A 20979-nucleotide genomic window follows, 5' to 3' on the forward strand; every position below is an offset into this window, starting at 1 on the left:
TTTCCTGCACTCCACTCTTTTGTTTTCGAACATGTAGCAGTAGTTGGAGATATTACACAAGCTCATCAGTGTTCCTGATGTAACTCTCAGGTAAAATTGCATTTCTTTAGGATGAATATTGGCAAAGTGGGACACTTATATTTATGTTGAACTAAAATTTTGTATATTTGTTTGTGTTTTTGATGTGAAATTAACAAATACTTATATCATACAGTGCTTATTGTATTTATAATACTTATACTGTGTAGTATTATAATAGTTTACAAAATATTTACATCATTTAACTGAATCTGTTTTTTGTTTTTGTTAAAAGAAAACAATATGAAATATAAAATTTTAGAGCCAACACATCATATTTTTTCCACCACATTTTTAGCATGTCATTTGATTTTTCTAAAAAAAAAAAAAAAAAAATCTTTTTGTGAAGCTGCTTTCGGACAATGACCATTGTTAAAAGCGCTATATAAATAAAATTGAATTGAATTGAATTGAATTGAATTGAATTACATACATACTTGATATCCTTGATATAATAGGCCAGATATTACTGTGTTGCACACAATACTGAATTATTATGGCTGATAATAACTGGTAATTAGTAACTAGTTACTGGCAAAAAAAAATATTTAATTGAACAACATTGCGTTGGCTTGACTAGAGCTAGTAATGAGTAATAATTTTAAATGTTAAGGACTTGTATATGTAGCTATGGCGTTTAATGTTTGAGATTGTCATGGTTTTGATATGGTGTTGCTATGGTATCCTAGGTGGTTTATAGGATGTTGGAAGGCAGTTACTGTCATATCACATGGTTAACAGGATGTTGCCTGGTGGTTGCTGCAGTCCCGGGTGGTTGGTAGAGTATTGTTAGGCACTTGCTGTGGTATTCCTCAACTCTGGTATTTCAAGCAGTTGTTAGGCAAGTGCTTAATATTTACCAAATTAAATAAAAATTGTCTTCTTGTGTTCATGAATTTTCTCAGTAATCTTGATGATACAGTGATGGTATGATGGTTTGTGTGCTGTGTTTAGAAATGAAATCTTTGCTACAGTTAAATCAACCAACCAAAGTTAAAAAGAGAAAAAAAGAATCTTCCCAACAGATGCTATTAAAATATGTGGCATCCCTTCCTGTTGAAAAAAAAAAGACAAAAAAGATCCCCTCTGTAAAACCACCATCCCCCTTACCATCCCCTTCCAAATAAAAATTCTGTGTATTATGTAATATTTGTCATAAAATTAAATATTAAACTCTCTATGTATGATCATCTACGAACTATAAATAACAGAGATTAGCCAATCAGAATTCAATATTGTAAAGCGCTACACATGAGCTCACGCAAGTTTGCATAATTTTTTTGTGCTGTTGGCATTTTCGCAACAGCCAAGAGAACAGTTCAAGCACAGCTTTTGACATATTTCAAAAACAAGAGAACTGAAGGTATGATACACACACAAATCCTCTCAGTGGAGACATTATGAAAACAAAGGATTCATTTTAATACAGGGGTTTTCAAAATGACCAGCTTTAATTATTATAAAAGATGAGTGATTTACCCAATTTGGTTTCATTTTCAATTTAATGAAGATTTTTAGTTTTTTCTTTAAACTTTGTGGCCTTTCCTACATGCTAGGGTGCAAAACGGTTAAAAATTGATTTTTAAATGTCATAATAGTAAATTAATGATTTGTGTGTGTGTGTGTGAGAGAGTGAGAGAGAGAGAGAGAGAGAGAGAGAGAGAGAAATGGGCATTTTTGAGCACTGTAAATGTAGTGAGTTCAGGTAATTTGGAGGAGAACATGTCATCAGTGACCAGCTACATCAACAAGTACACTGATGACATTACTGTCTCTAAGAACATCATCTCATGTAAACTAAAACATTTGACCCACGTTAAACAATATATAGGCAATATTATCCAATACTAAGTGTATGTAGACTTCTGACCTATGGGAAATGTGTTGAGGTAAAATCATGATTTGGGTCTGCTGTCAAGGAGGGGAAGATGAATTTCCAAGCGTATGAAAAAACTCTTCATGATAATGTGTCTGTGCGTCAGCTGAAACTCATAGAAGTTGGGTGATGCAACAGAACAATAACAACAGGTATTAATTCGAGGATTCGCTAACTTTTTTCACTATCATTTTAAATGTTGAATGAGTGTGTTCAAGAACAACATGAAAGTTTAGATATTATTTGTTTTATATTGTCGGATATTTTATTTCAAATCAATTCAATTTTATTTTATTTGTATAGCGCTTTTAACAATTGTCATTAAAAGCAGCTTTGCACAATCAAAATAATTATTTAGGTTTGTATGAAGGACGATGAGGACAATGGCGACAGAGGCAAGGAAAAAAATCCCTGGGATTGTAATAGGAAGAAACCTTGAGAGGAACCAGACTCAACAGGGAACCCATCCTCATCTGGGTGATAACAGATAGCAGGGATTGATCTGCACTCATACTGTGTGTTAGGAGGCTGGAAGTTCAGTATAACAGGAGATGTGTTTAACTTCATATGGAGTCCAGTTCATTACTGAAGAATCAGGTAGGCTGTAGGAAACTCTAGTCCTGAACTATTAAGTGACTGAAGTCACAAGTCAGAGAACAGTTGTCTGCATCAGCCGAAGACAGGACCATCTTTGTGGAAAAGTGGAACCATCCTCAGTTACAGAGGTGGAAAGAGTAATAAAATTTTGTGCTCAAGTACAAGTACTGTTACTTCAGTGAAATTTTACTGAAGTACAAGTAAAGTTACTATTATAAAAATCTACTCAAGTAAAAGTAAAAAATAGCTTATTAAAAATTTACTCAGAATAAAAGTTACCGAGTTACTTTTTTTTTTTTTCTTCCGTGTGGAAGGTCAGGTAGATGCCGATGTGGGGACAGTCAGAACACCTGGAGTGGAGTCTGGAGCGGCGCGACCAGGACATGATACACACACGCGAGCGCAACGACGCATTTATACAAAGCATAATATTTTTATTATTTTATCATTTTCATTAATTTGTTTTACTCAGTAGGGAATATGATTTAAAATGTAGCGAATTACAATACTTCAAACAAAACGTACTTAAGTAAAAGTAAAATTACAGATTTTAAAAACTACTTTAAAAAGTAGAAATACACAAAAAACCTACTCAATTACAGTAACGAGAGTAAATGTAATTCATTACTTTCCACCTCTGCCCAGTCTCCACACGCATCCCAGGCAGACCACAAAGGGCATCCATGCAATAAAATCTGTAATCAGAAGCAGGAAACCAGGATGAGTCATCACATCTTAGAGGGAGAGAGAGAGAGAGCAGAAAAGGAGAGAACAAAGAGATGGAGAGATGGCAGTTAGGTATCACAGTCACACAATGTATAATGTGAATGTATATTTACTGTAGAGTGCAAGCAGAGACTTCGGCAGGACTAACTATGACGGCATAACTAAAAGGGGAGGAGCCAGAAGGAAACACAGACATAGGGGGAAAGACAGACAGAGGGGGAACTGAGATGTAAAGCAAACAATCACCTCACCGTCAGCAAACCTGAGTGATCAATGAGAGTGAGGAAGACAGCATCCAAACATACCAGTTCACCATAATACTCTACGTCCATGAGTCCCCCAGATCTGCTCCTTTACCTAAGGCTAATCTATTTATAAAAATGCTTGATTAAATAAATAAATAAGTAAATAAATAAATAGGTTTTTAGCCTGGACTTGAACACTGAGACTGTGTCTGAGTCCCGAACATTAATTGGAAGACTATTCTATAACTTTGGGATTTTGTAAGAAAAAGCTCCGCCCCCAGCTGTAGTTTTTTATAATACAGTGGACCCTTGGATTATGAGCATAATTCCTTCCAGAAGCAGGTTCGTATTACGAAACATTACCCCTGCATTTTAAAAAAAGGAAAAATAAATCCAGACAGATAAGAGTTTATGTTTATGTGTGCAGGCGCTGTGTTTGTGTGATGCTAATGTAAGAGAAGAGGAGGAATCAAACCCTGCCCCCTCCTTCTTCTCATCTTACACTATAACCCCTCCTCTTCTCTTATTTGAGTTTACACACACACACACACACACACACACACACACACACACACACACATTAACGGAAAGACTGTTTCATTGGAAACATTGCTAATAACTCTCGCATGAGCGCACGCTACTGCAATCACTGCTGTGAAGTAAAAATGAAGGCAAGGCAAGGCAAGTTTATTTGTATAACACATTTTATACACAATAGTATTTCAAAGTGCTTTACATAAAGGAAAAGAAAATAATCATAAAAAAATAGAAAATAATAGCAATAAAACTCGAAAATGAAAATAAAAACAGTTTGCAAAACTTTTAATAAAAATTTAATTGAGTAGAATATAATTTTAATAGAAAACTAATTAAAACAAATTAAAATTAAAACAGTTTAAAATATTAGGTAAACATAAAATAATGCAGTCAGTTCGGACGTAGCACAGTGCTCATTCAATAAATGCACCGCTAAACAGATGAGTTTTAGGTCTAGATTTAAATGTGACAAATGTTTTAGCACATCTAATCTCTTCTGGAAGCTGGTTCCACCTGCGGGCAGCATGATGGCTAAAAGCGGTCTCCCCTTGTTTTGTGTGAACCCTTGGTATTTCTAACTGACTCGATCCTAACGATCTGAGCGGTCTATTAGGTTTATATTCAGTGAGCATATCTGTAATGTATTTAGGTCCTAGGCTATTAAGAGATTTATAAACGAGTAAAAGTACTTTAAAATCTATCTTAAATGTTACAGGAAGCCAGTGTAAGGACCTGAGGACTGGTGTGATGTGATCAGATATTTTGGTTGGTTCTAGTCAGAATCCTGGCAGCAGTGTTCTGGATGAGCTGCAGCTGTCTAATGGTCTTCTTGGGAAGGCCGGTGAGGAGACCATTACAATAATCCACGCTGCTGGTGATAAAGGCATGGACAAGTTTTTCTGAACCTTAAATGGAAACAAAACATCTAATTCTTGCAATGTTTTTAAGATGATAGTATACTGATTTAGTTACTAGTCATGGCTAGTAACTAACATGTGGGACTCCACATGTCATGGACATCCACTTAGACTTGTGCTCTCCTATACTCACATATTAACCTCTCCCTTCTAAGTATGACCTGAACCATTTGAGTACCATCCCAGAAAGCCTGACCCAGTTTTCCAGTCTTTCTATTAGTATGTTATGATCGACAGTGTCAAATGCAGCGTTAAGATCTAGCAGTACCAACACTGATATTTTGCCAGAGTCAGAATTTAAGCGAATATCATATATTATCTTTATGAGTGCTGTCTCTGTACTATGATGCGCTCAGAAACCAGATTGAAAACTGTCTAGGCATCCATTTGAGTTTAAGTGGTTGTTCACCTGATGAAAAACAACCTTTTCAATTATCTTGCCTATAAAAGGAAGATTTGATATTGGTCTGTAGTTATTTATATATAATATATACCTTATACATTGTTCGACTGTGACCATACCTAACTGCCATCTCTCTATCTCTTTTGTTCTCTCCTTTTCTGCTCTCTCCTCTCTCTCTCTCTCTCTCTCTGCGCATGCGCTGGGTGTGAGTGAGCGTGCAGAAGGCTGCCTGGCGTCTTGCCAAGTTTTTGAGACCTACTGCCGAGTTTATTTATTTATTTATTTTTGGTTTATGTCATTAGTTAAAAAACAAAAAAAAGTTAAAAGATTATAGTGAGAGAGAGTGAGTGAGGCACCATGGCCTCTGAGGCCGGTGGGGAGACTTTGTCTCTACAGAATGGCGTCAAGTGTGTTGTGAAAGACAGTGTACTGCTGGAGAAAGTTCTGCTAGCGATGGGGGAGAAGATCGGGTGCCAGAACATCTACTCTGCCTCCTGGATAAATAAAGCAGTGGTGGTCTTCCTGACCAAAAAAACACTTATGACCACGGCAACAAGCTTCCCAAGCTTTGGGAAGTTCACCAGCCCCATGAAACCCATTCCGCTCGGGTGTAAAAGCTCGAGTGGGAAGCACGTCCTGTCTTTCCGTAGGCAAGTCCTAATGGTTTTAAACGACCAGGAGGTTTCGCTGAATATTAATTTTAAAGTTGAAGACGGTAACAACAGTTACACTGTCTTCGCCACGACGGAGCGGCTGAGGTGTTTCGAGTGCGGGGACGTCAGTCACAAAAGGCTGAGCTGCCTGCACGAAGCCGTGCAGCCGGGGAGCTCGTGGGGCGACACGGCCGGGAAACAGCGGCAGCAGCGTGAGGACAGCCGGCGGGGGAGCACCGAGGAGTCCGTGCCTGCGGTGAGCCTCGCCGACACACCTGAACTCCAAAAGGTCAGTCCTGAACACACCGGTAGCACTGAGACACACCCTGCGCTCTGCACTGAACTCAACACCGGTACCACAGTACACAGCGCGAGCGCAAAACCTGCTGAAAAAGACCACGCCCCTAACGTCAGCACCGAAACACAGCAGCCGCAGACCAGCACACCACTACACAACAAAACCGAGGAGAAAACGGGAGGAGACGTCCGGCAGTCAGACTCACAGCACCGCGGTACAGGAGAGTGAGGAGGCCGGGTGCAGCACTGCACACACACCTGTAGACATAGGGGAGCAGGTGAACCTATTCCTACAGCTGTCCAAAACAGAGAGGAAACGGGTAGTAAAGACGTTAAAAAAACTGAAAAAAAACTAACACAACAGGTAACAAACCATCACTCAGAAAAAAGAAAAAATGGACAACAGCTGAAACCAAATGACAAACTGTAAATAAAACTGTAAATTAATGGACAAAAAACTGAAAAAAAAAACAACAACAAAAAACTTGTTGATAGTAGGGGATGCGTGTGGTGACTGGGGATGGTTCCACTATTCCACAAAGGAATTCTATTCCACTATTCCTGTCCTCGACTGATGCAGACAGCTGTTCTCTGAGGAGTTCGATAGTTTAGGACTGAAGTTTCCTACAGTCTACCTGAGCCTCCAGGAACAAACTGGACTCCATTTAATTTAACACATCTCCTGTTATACTGAACTTCCAGTCTCACATAGTATTACGCAGATCAATCCCTGCTACCCGTTTTCACCCAGATGAGGATGGGTTCCCTGTTGAGTCTGGTTCCTCTTAAGGTTTCTTCCTATTACCATCTCAGGGAGTTTTTCCTTGCCACTATCGCCGTCGTTCTCGGTTTGCTCATCAGGGACAATCTTATAATTTTGATTCATACACATTCACATTTTACACAAACTTAAATAATTTGATTGTGTAAAGCTGATTTGCGACAATGTCAATTGTTAAAAGCGCCATACAATGAAAATTTAATTAAATTATTTAATATGGAATTATCAAGATTATTCTTTTTCAGAAGTGGCTTAACAATTGCAGTTTTCAGAGAGTTTGGGAAAGTCCCAGAAAGAAGTGAGGTGTTTACCACTTCCAATAGATCTGTTTCCAAACAGTTTAACACGTTTTTGAGAAAAGATGTGGGAAGTGTGTCGAGGTCACAGGTTGATGATTTGAGGTGCTGTACTGTTTCAAGATCTTGCTATTAATTGCTTGAAAGACTGCTTTTTTTGAGGTTGTGTTTATTTGCACAACTTGATGTGTTAATAGCCCTTTTAATATTACTGATTTTCTCAGAGAAATAGGAGAAAACTCATTGCATTTGCTGTCGGAGAGCATTTCAATGGGGATTTGACTTGGTGGGTTTGTCAGTCTCTCAACAGTAGCAAAAAGAGTGCTTGTGTTGTTTATGTTGCTGTTTATAATGTTTGAGAAGAAAGTCTGTCTAGCTGTGGCTGGTTCCACATTGAAAGCACGAAGCCTGTCTTTATAGATGCTATAGTGAATTTTCGTTTTCCACCACATCCACTCAGCTTTTCAACATTGTCTTTTCATTCTCTGAACTGCTGTTGATTTTCTCCATGGTGATTTCTGTCTGCCCGGCTTTCGGAACTTTTCCGGAGCAATATCATTAATAACATTCTTAACTTTTAAGTTAAGGAAATCAAGGAGAAGATCAACAGAGTCTGCATAAATGCTTGGTGTTAAAGATATAGCCTTCATAAATAGTGCACTTGTGTTCTCATTAATGCATCTCTTTCTGACAGAGACAGATCTAGATTCGGTGGTAACAGAGATTAATATATCAAAGAAAATACAGAAGTGATCAGATAGTGCTACGTCCTTTATAATAATGGATGAGATGTTTAGACCCTTACTGATGATTAAATCTAGAATGTGTCCACGATTATGTGTGGGCCCCTGCACATGCTGAATCAGGTCAAAATTGTTTAAAACACTTATCATTTCTTTTTTAATAAAAACAGCCCACAACGACAGTGCCGTCAGCAAACATAATGATGGTGGTAAAGTTCGTAGTGACTACGCAGTCATAGGTGTACAATGAGTACAGCAGGGGGCTCAGAACACAATCCTGGGGGGCTGAGAGTGAGAGAGACTGAGACATGTCTGCCCATCCTTACTGCCTGTGGTCTGCTAGTTAGGAAGTTGGAGATCCACTGACACAGAGATGAGCTGAGTTCCAGGTGCTCCAGCTTGGTGGTGAGTGTGGAGGGAATGATGGTATTAAATGCTGAGCTGTAGTCAATAAAGAGCATTTTAATATAATTCCCCTCCCGAGTGTCCAGGTGAATGAGAGATGTATGAAGGAGATGAAAAATGGCATCATTTGTGGAGCAGTGTGTCTGGTAGTGAGGAAATGATGAAGTCTCTGACCAGCTGTTTAAAGCACTTCTCACTACTAATCATTAACACTAGAAGCGCCAAGCCACGGTCATTTGAACACCATGGGGAAAAATATAAAATACTTACCACTCGATCAAATTCCAGGACCCTCCTTTCATGACTTTTCCTAGATCTGTGAGCTTAATCACCCTGCATGCTTACATTTTAATCTCCTTACACCACGCACTGCACCACGTTCCCTCCGATCCTCCAGCACTGCTCGCCTCATCCCACCATCTCTCAGGGATCGAGGGCGGCATTCATCCAGGCTCTTTTCTGTTCTGGCACCAAGGTGGTGGAATGAACTTCCTCTAGATGTCCGTACATCAGAGACTTTGACTATCTTTAAACGACGACTCAAGACGCATCTGTTTCTCCAGTACTTGGACTAACCCCCCGAAAAAAAAAAAAAAAAACTCAGATGTGTTGGACTAATGGTACCTAGTTATTAACCTAGTTAACCCAGTGTAAGTATGTATCCAATGTTGTAAACATTAAAGCACTTTTTGTAAGTCGCTCTGGATAAGAGCGTCTGCCAAATGCCTAAATGTAAATGTAAATGTAAATTTTCAAAATTGCACCAGTAAAAGCCAGTATAAAGCCATTTTGCTCTTATTTACGTGAAATTGCTGACAGCTGCGCGCCTGTCATGCCGTTTCATCCCTTTTCCAACCTGCGATTCTCATTTCTTTCAGCAGAAGGCGCAAGGGATATGTGCATACTATCTATGCGTCATTCAGTGCGTATATGTAACTATCTCAGGTTTCTTTCCATATATGCAGTTTATATATATATATATATAAATATATAAAACACACTGTACATGAATATATATATATATATATATATATATATATATATATATATACACAGTATATATTGTCAGGGGGTGCTAGAGGGCGTGATCCAAGCCAGAGTTAGACTGGTGATTCTAAATGACAAAGGATATTTTCGTGATAGTGCTTGTGTAGCAGACTGAGCCGGCTGAGTGGATTAAAGAGTAGGTGCAGGATAAGCTCCAAGCTGTGGCATAAGCAGAGAGTCTCGCTGGAATGTGAAAGAGCGCGTGAGAGCTTTGTGTGCAACGTGGGCCTGGGAGGAAGAAGTGCCGCGAGTCGGCGAGAGCGCCTTGTGTGTCCTGAGCGGAAATGCGGGAGTGCAAAGGGCCGACGAGGAAGCTTTGTGTGCAGCGTGACTTGCGCAGTGTTGGAGAGCCGGCAAAAGAATGGAGAAGCCGCACAGTTTGGTGGCTGGTTTTTCGAAGCTTATTCGTGGTCGAAGACGAGCGAGGTTCAGAGCCAGAAAGATGAGAGAAAGTCCGTGATCCGAATTCGTAGTCGTTGAGGCAAGTCCAAAGGTCGATAACAAAACTCCGTGAGCGTGGAATCCAAACGTGAGACAATGGCGTGGTCGAGAAAAAACAAAGCGTGGTCGGTAACAGGTAGTCGAGACATGGAATTAACGCTGGAAAATTGGGCTACGAAAGGCACACAATAATCTGGCAACGTGACAGTAGCAGAGCGTGGTTTAAATAGGTAAGGAGGATGATTGGTGATAACGCACAGGTGTGTTGAGAGCGGAAGGTGAGGTCAAACGGGACGGGGGGTCAAGCTGAGACGATGTCACACGGGAGTCCGTGAAGTCGGAAGACGTGGTTGATTAGTAGTTTGGCTGTTTCCTTCGCAGACAGGAGTTTTGGTAGTGGTATGAAATGTGCAGACTTAGAGAAGCGATCCACAATGGTTAGGATACAGGTATTGTTTTGAGATGGTGGTAGGCCGGTGACGAAGTCGACGGAGATGTGGGACCAAGGGGAGTGGGGAATAGGAAGCGGTCTAAGGAAACCCTCAGGAGGGCGGTTGGTAACCTTGTTCCTGACACAGGTGTCACGGGACGCCACAAAGTTCTTGACATCCTCCTTCATCGTGGACCACCAGAAGCGCTGTTGAAGGAGAAAGAGAGTGCGTGCTGCCCCAGGGTAGCATGCCAGTCTGGAACTGTGAGCCCAGTCTAACACCTGTGGTCGTACAGAGACTGGGACAAAGAGCTTGTTAGGTGGGCCGATGCTTGGGCCTGGTTCCCGTTCAAGGGTCTGCTGGACAAGCTGCTCCACAGTAAGCCGGGTTATTGCCACGAGACATTGGGGAGGAAGGATAGTCTCCGTCGTGGATGCTTCCTGAGAGGTGGTGAATTTCCCGAAAAAGGGCGTCAGGTTTAGCGTTCTTGGAACCAGGGCAATACGACAGCGTGAACCGGAAACGAGAGAAGAATAACAACCACCATGCCTGGCGTGAGTTAAGTCTTTTTGCTGTTCTTAGATATTCCAGATTCTTATGGTCAGTCCACACAAGGAAGGGGTGGTCGGCCCCTTCCTGCCAGTGCCTCCATTCTTCTAGGGCAAATATGACCGCCAATAGTTTACGGTCCCCAATATTGTAGTTGCGTTCAGGGGGTGTGAGTTTGGAGCATGGGTGAAGTTTATTGTCTTCTGTGGACCTCTGAGACAGGATGGCCCCCACCCCAGTTTCGGACGTGTCTACTTTCACGACAAACTGGAGGGAGGGGTCGGGAAAGATGAGGATGGGAGCAGTGGTGAAGCGATGTTTAAGATCCTTGAATGCTATGTCTGCCTGGGGGTTCCATTGGAATGAGATCTTAGAAGACGTGAGGGTCGTAAGTGGGGCCGCGACCATGCTGTAGCTCCGGATAAGGCAGCGATAAAAGTTGGCGAACCCTAAGAAGCGGTGGAGTTTGCGTCTTGATAATGGTACTGGCCAGTCAGTGACCGCCTTTACCTTGGTGGGGTCCATCTGGATGCCCTCAGGGGAGATGCAATATCCCAAAAAGGATTTGGACGAGCAATGAAATTTGCATTTCTTCGCCTTAATGTAAAGTTTATTCTCAAGTAGCGAACGTGGGATTTGTGTTCCTTGACTGAGCGTGAGAAAATCAAGATGTCATCCAGGTAAGCAAAGACAATGACATTGAGAAAATCCCTGAGGACATCGTTTATGAGAGCCTGATACACTGCCGGCGCATTGGTTAAGCCGAAAGGAACCACTAGATACTCACAATGGCCGGTGGGTGTGTATAAGGTGGTTTTCCACTCATCACCCTCCCGTATCCTGACAAGGTGGTAGACGTTTCTTAGATCCAGTTTGGTGAAGACACGGGCGTCCTGGAGAAGTTCAAAGGCTGATGACATCAGAGGAAGGGGGTAGCAGTTCTTGGCCGTGATTTCATTTAGCCCTCTGTAATCAATACAGGGTCTGACGGATTTGTCCTTCTTTTCTACAAAGAAGAACCCTGCCCCTGCTGGCGAAGAGAATGGGCGGATTCCTTTATGTACTGTTCCATGGCCTCTGTCTCAGGGCAAGAGAGGGAATAAAGTCGCCCCTTGGGTGGAGAGGTGCCGGGAAGAAGGTCAATCGCACAGTCATAAGGGCGATGTGGAGGTAAGGAGACGGCCCGTGACTTACAGAACACCTGACTTGAGTCATGATACTCTGTGGGAACCTTGGTTAGGTCGGGGATCACCTCTCATGGCATGGACAAGGTTTGGCCCATAGGGGCGAAGCGTAGACATGAAGAGAGGCAGGTGGGACCCCAATCCAGGACCCTTCTTTTGACCCAGTCAATGTGTGGGTTATGCAGCCTTAACCAAGAAAGGCCTAGAACAATGGGTGCATGGGCATTATAAACAATTAGGAGGGAAATAGTCTCTGTGTGGTTTCCTGAAAACTGTAGGGAGATGGGGGCAGTACGGTGGGTAATCGGGTTTAATTTGCTGCCATCAAGAGCCTAAACTGTGAAGGACTAATGCAAGGGCGTGAAAGGAATATTGAATTTGGAGGCAGTGTAAGAGTAGATTAAATTCTGATCGGCCCCGGAGTCCACTAACACGTGAGTGACGTAGGATTGGTCGTCATGGGTCAGAGTCACGGAGAAACATGATCGTTAGTCCGGGGAAGAAACAGATGCGGGGCCCCCCTGCATCCCCAGAGCGACGGGGGGGCCTGCCCTTTTAGTGGGCAGGAACACACGACGTGACCGGTCTGGCCGCAATAGAAGCAAGCGCTGTTGTCTCGGCCGCGCTGGCATTCCTTGGGGGAGATGCGTGTGCGGCCTATCTGCATGGGTTCAGGGGGTGCCTCGGGAGTGACTAAGGCTGGTGCAGAGGTGCATGGTGTGAGACAAGGCTACCGTTCAGATCGTCAAATGCGCTTGCGGGCGTCAATACGTGTTGCTCAATAAGTCCCTGCAGGTCCGAGGGGAGTTCACGAGCCGTGAGCTCGTCTTTAACTGAGTCTGAAAGCCCACGGAGGAAACAGTCGAAAAGAGCTTTCTCGTCCCAGTCACAAGAGGGAGCCAAAGTCCGGAAATCAATGGCATAGTCAGAGACAGAATGTGTTCCCTGGCGTAACTGAAGTATTTGGTTCACTGCCTGATGTCCTGTGAAGGAACGATCAAAAACCCTCCTTATTTCCTTAGTAGATGTTGTAAGTAAAGCAGCATTCCACAGTGCCGTTCCCCACTCTCTCGCCTTTCCAGAGAGGAGGGTGATGATGTAGACGACCTTAGAGCGCTCTGTGGGAAATGACGTGGCCTGCAGTTTCAGCACGAGAGAGCATTGGGAGAGAAAAGAGCGACATGTGGCTGAATTCCCGTCATAGGTAGGCAAAGCAGGGAGGCGGGGCTCATGGAAGGGAGAGTTCCCCGGGGGTTTGGTTTAGTTCTTTATGAAAGGCCACACATCACTTCCACATTCCCGAATAGGCGCGTGGTCCGTTGCCTAGCAACACCAAACGTAATGAGGCATAATCGTGGTGTTTGCTTTGGTTATGACATAACATAGTTATTATCTGATGTGATAGATCTGACTTATTCACACCTAATAATAAAGCTTTATATCCTCAGAAGGGGTCATTACATTGTTTTAGCATAGATCTGCTCTATCTAAATCACTGTCACACAAAAAAAAAACATCCGATAGTTCAGAAGCTTCAAATAGAATGAACAAAGTAATTAATTTTCTCCAAACGTTATGAAATTGAGTAGAGACTTAGTGACTCCCCTAAGAGACTTTGTAGTAGGTTTTCTCAGTTGAATATATGAAAAAATATATGATAAAATACTGCTGATTATCAACGCGGGAATGAATGGCGAATTGCCCAAGTGCAAGTTTATCTTGGAGCTAAACTATTTGCTTTGGGTGAAAGCGCCATCTAGCGATTATTGTGTGTCAGCGACAGCTTCCCATTGAAAACAATAGGCAGTAAAATGACCGGTGAACCGCGTTAAAAGTAGGTGATGCTGGCGCGGTGCTCCTAGGGTTAAGTTCAAGTTCAAGTTCAAGTAGGCTTTATTGTCACTTCGATCATATATAGTTAGTACACAGTAAAATGAAACAACGTTCCTCCAGGACCAAGGTGCTACATGCAACATAAATTTACAACATAAATTAACAGAAAAAATAAACTAGCTAACTAAGAGGCCTAGCGGAGACAAGACAGATTTACCTTGACAACAGACAACTGACAACATAAAGTGCACGTGCAAATGTGCAAACAAAAGCAACAAAGTGACAGTGCGAGAACATAACATAATAATAAAGTGTTGAGGTAATGAGTTGAGGTAGTGGGGAAACAGTAAACATTCCTTAACTTAACGTAGCAGCAAGAATTAAGAAGTTAGTGCAAAAAGCAGTCCAGTAATGAATATTGTGCAAAAGAGCATTTACAGGTTGGTGTATACGATAGTTTGGTGGTGTAGGTCAGTGTGTTTGCACTTGTGTTGATTAGTCAGTCCAGTCTTAATGTTTTGAGGTAGTTGAGTTAAGCTGAGTGATAATGTTTGTGTGCGTGCATGTGTGAGTGTGTGTGTGTGTGTGTGTGTGTGTGTTTATCAGTCCAGTCCCTTTTTATTGAGATGATGGATGGCTTGTGAAAAAAAGCTGTTGCACAGTCTGGATGTGTGTGCCCGAATGCTTCGGTACCTTTTTCCAGATGGCAGGAGTGAGAAGTGTGTGAGAGGGGTGTGTCCAATCAGCCACAATGCTGGTGGCTTTGCGGATGCAGCGTGTGGTGTAGATGTCTTCAATAGAGGGGAGAGAGACCACAATGATCTTCTCTGCTGTTCTCACAATCCGCTGTAGGGTCTTGCAATCCGAGTTGCCACAATTCCCAAACCAGACAATGATGCAGCCACTCAGGATGCTCTCGATATTTCCTCTATAGAAGATGGTCAGGATCGGTGGTGGAAGCTGGGCCTTCTTCAGTCTTCTCAGAAAGAAGAGACGCTGTTGGGCTTTCTTGTGTAGGGAGCTGGTGTTGAGGGACCAGCTGAGGTCCTTCTCTAGGTGGACACCCAGAAAATTTGGTGCTTTCGACGATCTCAACAGAGGAGCCGATGATGCTCAGCGGAGAATGGTCGCCTCGTGTTCTCCTAAAGTCAACAACGATCTCCTTTGTCTTTTCAACATTTCGAGACAGGTTGTTGTCTTTACACCAGTCCGTTAGCCTCTGCACTTTCTCTCTGTATGCTGACTCGTCGTTCTTGCTAATGAGACCCACCATGTTGTGTCATCAGCTAACTTAATGATGTGATTCGAACTGTTTGTGTTGCTACACAGTCGTAAGTCAGCAGTGTGAACAGCAGGGGACTGAGCACACAGCCTTGTGGGGCCTCAGTGCTCAGTGTGGTGGTGCTGGAGGTGCAGTTCCTGATCTGTATTGACTGAGGCCTTCCGGTCCAGGATTCAGTTGCAGAGGGAGGTGTTTAGGCCCAATAGGATCAGCTTCCCGATCAGTTGTTGGGGGATGATAGTATTGGATGCTGTGCTAAAATCTATGTACAGCATTCGAAGATATGTGTCCTTCTTGTCCAAGTGTGTGAGGGCAAGATGGAGTGTAGTGGAGATGGCGTCATCTGTTGAGCGGTTAGGACGGTACGCAAATTGCAGTGGGTCCAGTGAGGGAGGCAGCAAGGTCTTGATGTGTCTCACGACGAGCCGCTCGAAGCACTTCATGATGTTGGGTGTAAGTGCATCGGGACGGTAGTCATTAAGACAGGACACGGAAGACTTCTTGGGCATGGGTATGATGGTGCTGCCCTTGAAGCACGTGGGAACAACGGCGCTGCTCAGAGAGATGTTGAAGATGTCGGTAAGAACATCTGCCAGCGGTTTCGCACATTCTCTGAGCACTCTGCCTGGGATGTTGTCTGGTCCAGCAGCTTTACGTGGGTTGACTCTGTGTAGAGTTTTCCTCACATCAGCTGTAGTGAGATACAATTCAATTCAATTCAATTTTATTTGTATAGCGCTTTTAGCAATTTTCATTGCCGCAAAGCAGCTTTACATAGTCAAAATAATTATTTAAGTTTGTATGAAATGTGAATTTGTATGAATCAAAATGGTCAGTTTGTCCCTGGTGAGCAAGCCGAGGGCGACAGTGGCAAGGAAAAACTCCCTGAGATGGTAATAGGAAGAAACCTTGAGAGGAACCAGACTCAACAGGGAACCCATCCTCATTTGGGTGAAACAGAAAGCAGTAAATGATCTGCATTTATACAGTGTGTAGGGTGGGAGGCAGTTCAGCTATAATAGCTGATGTTAATTGATGTTAATATGGAGTCCAGGTAGTTATTGAAGACCCAGGTAGACTTGTAAGAAGTTCCAGTCATGAACTATCGAACTGTCAAGTCCCCAGAGAAACAGTTGCCAACACCAGTCAAGGCCAGAACCATTTTCTAGGTAGAGAGAATCATTCCCAGACACCAGACGCATCCCAGAGAGACACACGGGGCATCCATGTGACGAGATCTTCAGCCAGAAGCGGGGCACCAGGATGGGTCAGACAGGTCCGGAGGGCAAAGGGAGTCTGGATCACTGGCAGCTCAGGAACGACATGTGTAGCTCGACAGAGAGAGAGAGAAAGAGTGAAAGGGGGGGACAGGAGGAGAGAGGAAAAAGAAAGAGGGGGGGAAAGAGAAAAAGAGGAGAGATGGCAGTTAGGTATGGTCACAGTCACACAATGTATAATGTGAATGTATATTAACTGTAGAGTGCAAGCAGAGACTCCGGCAGAACTAACTATGACAGCATAACTAAAAGGGAGAGCCAGAAGGAAACACAAACATGAGGGCTTCCTGACATGTAAAGCAAACAATCACCTCACCGTCAGCAAACCTGAGTGATCAATGAGAGTGAGGAAGACAGCATCCAAACATACCAGTTCACCATAATACTCTACGTCCATGAGTCCCCCAGATCTGCTCCTTTACCTATGGCAAATCTATTTATAAAAATGCTTGGCTAAATAAATAGGTTTTTAGCCTGGACTTAAACACTGAGACTGTGTCTGAGTCCCGAACATTTGGAAGACTATTCCATAACTTTGGGGCTTTGTAAGAAAAAGCTCTGCCCCCGGCTGTATTTTTCATAATACGCGGTACTGACAAGCAGCCTGCATCCTTTGATCGAAGTAGGCGTGGCGGATCGTAATACACTAGCAGTTCGCTCAGGTACTGCGGCGCGAGACCATTTAATGCTTTATATGTCAAGAGTAGTATTTTAAAATCAATGCGAAATTTCACAGGGAGCCAATGGAGTGAAGATAAGATAGGGGTGATGTGCTTATATCTTCTGGTTCTGGTGAGGACTCTCGCTGCTGCATTCTGGACTAGCTGAAGCTTATTTATGCATCTAGCTGAACAACCAGACAGTAAGGCATTACAATAGTCCAACCTAGAGGTGATAAAAGCATGAACTAGTTTTTCTGCGTCGTTTAGCGACAATAAATTTCTTATTCTGGCAATATTTCTGAGGTGAAAGAATGCTATCCTGGTAATATTATCTACATGTGCTTCAAATGAAAGGCTGGAATCAATAATCACACCAAGGTCTTTCACTGTTGCATTTGATGGAACAGAAAGGCCATCTAAAGTTACGGTGTGATCTAAAATTTTACTCCTAGCTGTATGCGGTCCTATGACTAGAACTTCTGTCTTATCCGGATTTAGCAGAAGGAAGTTAATTAGCATCCAATTTCTTATGTCCTGCACACAATGCTCAATTTTAGTAAGCTGTTTTTTCTCATCAGGTTTTGGTGAGACATATAACTGTGTATCGTCAGCATAACAACGAAAACTAATACCATGCTTACGGATTATGTTGCCCAGAGGAAGCATGTAAAGGGAAAAAAGCAGTGGACCTAAAACTGAACCCTGCGGAATGCCAAACTCCACTAGAGAACATGCAGAATAATCACCATTTAAGTCTACATACTGATAACGATGGGTCAGATAGGATCTGAGCCAGGAGAGGGCTGTACCCTTAATTCCCACTACATTTTCTAATCTGTGAAGAAGAATAGCGTGATCAACAGTGTCAAAAGCTGCACTGAGGTCAAGTAATACAAGCATAGTTACACAACCCTGATCAGAGGCCAATAGAATGTCATTTACTACTTTAACGAGCGTTGTCTCCGTGCTGTGATGAGGCCTAAATCCTGACTGATACAGTTCATGTATGCCATTTCTATGTAGATATGAGCATAGCTGCTCCGCTACTATCTTTTCCAGAATCTTAGAGATAAAGGGGAGGTTTGATATTGGTCTGTAACTGGACAGCTGACAGGGGTCGAGGTCAGGTTTCTTAATTATTGGTTTGATAACTGCTAATTTAAAAGATTTTGGAACATATCCAATGTTGAGTGAAGAATTAATTATTCTCAACAGGGGTTCTATTATTGCTGGTACTATCTGTTTAAGAAAATGTGTCGGTACAGGATCTAATATACAGGTTGATGAATTTGAAGAAGAGATGAGTGAAATTAGTTCATTCTCTTCAAGGGGAGTAAAGTATTCTAGGTTCTGATCTGACATGGCTAGATTAACATCTGCATCAATTACATTGTTCGGTTTCAAAACCTCAATTTTATGCCTAATATTTACAATTTTATTATTAAAAAAGTTCATGAAGTCCTCACTATTGCATGATGTTGTTGTGGAGATTTCTGCAGTGGTCTTATTTCTGGTTAATTTGGCTACAGCATTAAATAAGAATCTAGGATTATTTTTGTTATTTTCTATAAGAGTGGAGAGATATGTTGATCTAGCTACACTAAGAGCTTTTCTATAGTTCAGGATGCTCTCCTTCCATGCTATTTGAAATACTAGTAATTTAGTTTGACGCCATTTACGTTCTAATTTCCGAGCGGTCTGTTTTATGCGCGTGTGATCATTATACCAGGGAGCAAGTTTTTTATCTCTAATAATTTTTCTTTTGACTGGAGCTACATTATCTAAGGTATAGCGAAATGTCGACTCTAAATATTCAGTCGCCTGATCGAGTTCTGTGGGGTCAGACGGTGATCTAATCGAAGTTGGGAACTCTGGGAGATTACTGATAAAACTCTGTTTGGTAGTTGATGTGAATGTACGGTTCATACGGTAGCGCGGCGCTGTGCGTACATTATTACTGTGACACACTTGAATTGAGACAAGATAGTGATCTGAGATAACTTCAGATAGTGGTATTGTGAATACATTTCTTATACTTAATCCAAATAATATTATTAAATCTAAAGTGTGACCTGCTTTATGAGTGGGTCCTACTACACACTGATTTACTCCTACCGAGTCCAGTATAGACATAAATGCAGTTCTTAGAGGGTCTTCTGGGTTTTCAAAATGAATATTAAAATCTCCAGCAATTAACACTTTGTCTACAGAAACGACTAGATTTGAAAGGAAATCTGCAAATTCACTAAGAAATTCCGAGTACGGCCCTGGAGGTCTGTAAATGACAATTAGCGGGATCGACTGAGCTGACTTAATATAGTTAAATACACTTATGTTACTATAAAGAATTTCAAATGAATTAAATTTGTGTCCGTGTTTTTGTACAATAGTCAAATTATCATTGTGAATAACTGCGACGCCTCCTCCTCTACCAGTTAACCGAGGCTGGTGTATGTAGCTGTGTCCAGGAGGACTAGCTTCATTTAGAGCTACATACTCGTCCTGTTTAATTCAGGTTTCTGTTAAACAGAGTATATCAAACTCCTGATCTGTGATAATTTCATTAACTATAACTGCTTTAGATGCGAGAGATCTAATATTTAACAGTCCTAGCTTCAGATCAGAGGTGCCGGCTGCGCATTCAGTCTGATCCAAGTTTGTGGTCTTTATGTTAATTAAATTACTAAAACAGACTTTCTGAGTCTTTCTAAATTTGATTTTAGCTCGGGAAACAGACACAGTCTCAATAGAGTGAACCCTGAGTGACGACTCTATGCAGCTAGCAGACGGTTGGGTTAGCCTGTCTGTCTGCTCCCTGGCCTGGGCTCTGGATTGTCACCGATTAACTAGGCCTTTTCTAAGACTATTAGCTATACTACAAGAAATGAGAGCAGCACCTTCCCGAGTGGGATGGACACCGTCCCGCCCTAACAGGCCAGCTTTGCCCTCAAAGGTCTTCCAATTATCAATAAAGCCCACGTTGTTTTCGGAGCACCACCTGGACATCCAGCGGTTCAGCGACCATAACCTGCTGTAAGTTATGTCACCACGTCTCATTGGGATGGGACCAGAGCATACTACTCCATCGGACATCGCCTTCGCTAATTTAAACACCTCTATAAAGTTATTCTTACTAACCTCTGACTGACGAAGGCGTATATCGTTAGCTCCAGCATGTACTACTATCTTTGAGAACCTGTGCTGTCCTAGAGCCCTAAGATTACCTGCTATGTCCGGTGCTCTGGCTCCCGGGATACACCTAACCACTGCCGCTGGCGCCCCTAAAGGCCTAGCTAATTTCACGTGTCTCAGTATAGAGTCTCCTATAACCAGAGCTCTTTCAGGTTTCTCAGCGGGTGCATCACTGAGGAGAGCAAACCTGTTGGACACGTGAAGCGCAGAAGAGGTGTGCTCCGGTGGGCTAGCCTTAGCGTTAGCTTTGGCTGAACGAGTATGCCGCCGAGTCGTCACCCACTCGCCCCGCTGTGAGGGCTCTAATGCCGGAGTCGGGGGCTGGTTATCTCCGCCTGTGGCACCCAGACTGTCCGCTACAGGAATAACACTGCTCTCGCGCTCTCTAACCCTCTCTAAAGTCTGGATGCGCTCCTCTAACGCTGATATCTTCTCCGTCAGAGTGCTCACTAACACACACCTATCACAAATAAAATTACCATTAACGACGGAGGAAGAATGTCTAAACATCCTGCACTCTACACACT

This window comes from Clarias gariepinus, chromosome 12, assembly GCF_024256425.1.
Source record: "Clarias gariepinus isolate MV-2021 ecotype Netherlands chromosome 12, CGAR_prim_01v2, whole genome shotgun sequence".
In the NCBI taxonomy this organism is placed as follows: Eukaryota; Metazoa; Chordata; class Actinopteri; order Siluriformes; family Clariidae; genus Clarias; species Clarias gariepinus.